The sequence below is a fragment of the Chiloscyllium plagiosum genome, unplaced genomic scaffold (assembly GCF_004010195.1).
Source record: "Chiloscyllium plagiosum isolate BGI_BamShark_2017 unplaced genomic scaffold, ASM401019v2 scaf_10526, whole genome shotgun sequence".
Taxonomy (NCBI): domain Eukaryota; kingdom Metazoa; phylum Chordata; class Chondrichthyes; order Orectolobiformes; family Hemiscylliidae; genus Chiloscyllium; species Chiloscyllium plagiosum.
Window position 1 is genome coordinate 21735 of NW_025213214.1, and position 4495 is coordinate 26229.

A 4495-nucleotide genomic window follows, 5' to 3' on the forward strand; every position below is an offset into this window, starting at 1 on the left:
CTTACGAGCTCTATCCACCTGAGTGGCAACTTTCAATGATCTATGAACATAGACCCCAAGATCCCTCTGCTCCTCACCTTACTAAGAATCCTCCCGTTAACCCTGTATTCTGCATTCTTATTTGTCTTTCCAAAATGGACAACCTCACAATTGGCAGGGTTGAACTCCAACTGCCACTCCTCAGCCCAGCTCTGCATCATATCTAAGTCTCTTTGCAGCCGACAACAGCCCTCCTCACTATCCACAACTCCACCAATCTTCGTATCATCTGCAAATTTACTGACCCACCCTTCGACTCCCTCATCCAAGTCATTAATAAAATGCAAGGTGATGCATTTTGGAAGGTGATGCGAGGCGAGGTGATGCATTTTGGAAGGTCGAATTTGAAAGCTGAGTACAGGGTTTAGGATAGGATCCTTGGCAGTGTGGAGGAACAGAGGGATCTTGGTGTGCAGGGACACAGATCCCTTAAAATGGCCACCCAAGTGGACAGGGATGTTAAGAAAGCATATGGTGTTTTGGCTTTCATTAACAGCGGGATTGAGTTTAAGAGTGGTGAAATCTTGTTGCAGCTCTATAAAGCTTTGGTTAGACCACACTTGGAATACTGCATCCAGTTCTGGTCACCCTATTATAGGAAAGATGTGGATGCTTTGGAGAGGGTTCAGAGGAGATTGACCAGGATGTTGCCTGGACTGGAGGGCTTATCTTATGAAGAGAGTTTGACTGAGCTCGGACTTTTTTCATTGGAGAAAAGGAGGAGGAAAGGGGACCTAATTGTGGTAGACAAGATAATGAGGGGCATAGATAGAGTCGATAGCCAGAGATTAGTTTCCAGGGCAGAAATGGCTATCACGAGGTCACAGTTTGAAGCTGGTTGGAGGAAAGTAGAGAGAGGATGTCAGAAGTGGAGCCTTCCCACAGAGAGTTGTGAGAGCATGGAATGCGTTGCCAGCAGCAGTTGTGCAAATTTAGGAGACAACTGGACATGCATATGGTCCCAGAAATTTGAGGGTGCATATATGAGGATTATTAGTGGGTATCTTGTTCAGAACATCTTGTCCTGCTATGCGGTACTGGTCGAAAACAGTCCCACTCAGGATCGAACTGGAGACCTTTCGCGCGCAAGGCGAACGCGACAACCACTACACCATGGAAACAATTCAGCAACGGAACGGTTGTACATGTCCCTTCCTGCCTGGGGGAGACCTGCGAACCAGGCATATTTTATCCAATTTCAACCCTGGGATTGTTGCGGTTTCTCTGCCGAGTTGTGCAAACTCAGACAGCAAGAGTCTCTCTCTCTCTGTCTCTGTTTATGTGTGTGTGGCCGGTGGTGAGTGTGTGGGAGGGAGGTGATTGCAGGTTCCCCCGACAGCAGCAGGAGGAGGAGCCTGGATGCCTTTTGTCAAATCCAACCTGCGGATTGTAACATATTATGATTTTTATTCCCGATCCTTAGCAGCAGTAGCAGCACTTTTGCATTTAACACAGAAAACATTACTGGATAAGTAGTGGAAACAGATTGATCACAACCAGATAAGGCAAACACACTCCCTGGTGTGGCGCCCAGCCAGCTCAGTCGGTAGAGCATATGACTTTTAATCTCAAGGTCGTGGATTGGAGCTCCACGTTGGGTCAGACGTTCCCTCTTAAAAACACTCCACCCCACCCTAAGCATTTCCACTTTGCCTCTGGCATGGATCTGACTTTAAGTAGACGCTCGTTTCTCTCTGCAGTCTGATGGAGTGCAGCGACACACAGGCTCTCTCTTTTATAAGAGCTCCATAACCGAGTGCTGCTGCCTTTCCTGTCGACACAGAGGCTGCATGTAGTCACAGTCACTCCCAGCCACATACATTGAAGGGTGGCTTTTGTACATCGTCCTGAAGCAGCGGTACCTCAAATCCTGGCCTGGGGGAAGAGAGAGTGTCAATTTGATGACAAGGTCAGTGAATTAGAGGGAGTGGGATTGGAGCCCACGCCCCAGGAGAGGATGCGATCTGAATACAGCACCGGAAACCACTCGGCAATCACGTTCCATTCTCACCGGAAGGCTCAGTCCACGCAGTAACAGCCCACACACTTCTCTCCAATTCGGCCACACTGACACATCCACGCCACTGGCTCCACAACGCGGGAGAAAGGGGTTGAGGAACCTATCAGCCAGGATTGAATGGCAGAGCATACTCGACGGGCCGAAGGGCCTAATTTCTGCTCCAGTGTCTTAAGGTCTTTCTCGCAACCTGCAGCTTTCACACTGTCTCTCAGACACAGAGAGAGAGAGAGACAGGTACACAGTAAGAAATACGGACACAGAGTGAGTGGGAACAGAGAGAGAGAGAGAATCATCGAGAGAAATACAGACAGAGGGAGATGCAGACAGAGAGGGAGATAGCGAGACAGATAGAGAGGGAGAGTCAGAGAGAGAAAAATACAGAGTGAGAGAGAGAGAGAGACAGGGGTAATACAAATACAGAGACAGAGATGGAGATACAGAGATAGACAGAGGCACAGAACTGGCCCAACTCATACAGCTCACTCTTCTTTTCCCTTACTGTCCTGCCACCTCGTTCAATGGAGAACTGAGGAGAAAGCGAGGTCTGCAGATGCTGGAGATCAAAGCTGAAGAAGGGCCTGTGCCCGAAACGTCGAATCTCCTGTTCCCTGGATGCTGCCTGACCTGCTGTGCTGTTCCAGCAATAAAGTTTCAACTTTGATAACTCAATCTTCATATCGCACTTTCAGTTACCGTACCCCCAACCCCACTCCCCCTCCCATTTATCTCTCCACCCCATTCACTCACAATCCTCATTCCTGATGAAGGGATTTTTCCCAAAACGTCGACCTCCTGCTCCTCCGATGCTGCCTGACCTGCTGTCCTTTTCCAGCACCACAGTCTTGACTATGATCTCCAGCATCTGCAGTCTTCACTTATTCCCATCTTTAAACTTTGAGCACCGTTCACTTCCTCTTTGATCAGCTGACTCCACATAAATTCTCTCTTTCTCTTCTCTTTCTCTTTGATCTCTATTTTTTAATCCTCCCAATCATGCTGTGTACTGCATAAAAACCATCCTTTTATGAGCTACCTTCAGTTCCGAGGAAAGGTCCCTCAACCCAAACCATGGAGTCTGGCTGCTGGTCACCATGGTGATGGTGAGGCCTCCTACCGGTTGAGGCCTATTACCAGATTGAGGCCTAGTTCTTATCCGCTCAGCCATGACTGATGAAAGCAGAGCGTCCCATGTGCCACCTTTACCATCCTAAATCAGATGCTGTGCTGTCTTCAGGGATGTGGAGTTTGATTTTAAACTCACATTGTCTTCACTGGCAAGATGGAGGCCGCGGGGGTGACCTGATTGAACTTTACAAAGGTATGGGAGGCATAGATAGTGTGGATAGCGGAGGCATTGGACAGGTCAACTACAAGAGGGTGTTGGTTCAAGGTGTGAGGAGGCAGGTTTAGGGAAGAAGTGAAGGGAAATCTTTTCACTCAGAGGGAGGTGGGTGTCAATGGAGGTGGGGAATGCAGGCCTGTTAGCAATGATTAAGGCACATGGACACATGAACATGGGCAATAAGGAATGGATCTAAATAAGGGTTAGGAATTGGCGCAGAATTGGTGGGCCTGTTCCTAAGTTGTATTGTATCAGTAAACAATCACACCCAAGATCTCTCTGTTCATGTGAGCAACCCAGTGTCCTGCCATTCATTAAATGCTCCCTCACCTTGTTTCCTCTATCGATATCAAAGTATATAAAATTATGAGGAGCATGGATAGGCTGGATAGTCAGAGTCCCTTTCACCAGAGTGGAACTGTCAAATACTAGAGGGCATTGGTTTAAAGAGAGGGTCAGGACTAGTTTAACAGACATGTGTGAGGCAAGGCTTTTGTCCAGAGTTTCAGTCTCGGCAATATCAGTTCACACATACATACACACACACACACACATCTATCAAACACTCTCACTCTCACACACACATTTTCCAACCTGTTGCTTTGTTAGACAATGGGGGCACAAATATTCTCAAACAATTAATCCACAATACCCCTCTCCCCCACTGTGGCCCGAAACAATTCCGTCTGGTCCATCAAATGAGGTTGAATAATTTCCCAGCAGTTGTTTGGGTTAGCTCCCCTCCAGCGGGTGGTGGTGAGGTGAAGCACTGAAGGAGATCGATGTAGAACATTGTCAAAAGGATCATGGTGGAAAGGCACAGCAGGTCAGGCGGCCTCCGAGGAGCAGAAGAATCAACATTTTGAGCATAAGCCCTTCATCAGGAATGTGGGGTTGGGGTTGGCCCATGGGAGCTGAACGATAAATGGGAGGGGGAGTGGGGTTGGGGAGGAAGGTAGCTGGGAATGATAGGTAGATGGAGTGGAAGGTAATGGTGATAGTTTGGAGCAGAGTGTGGAGCAGACAGGTAGGAAGGAAGATGGACAGATAGGACAGTTCAAGAGGGTGGTGCTGAGTTGGAAGGTTCAATATGT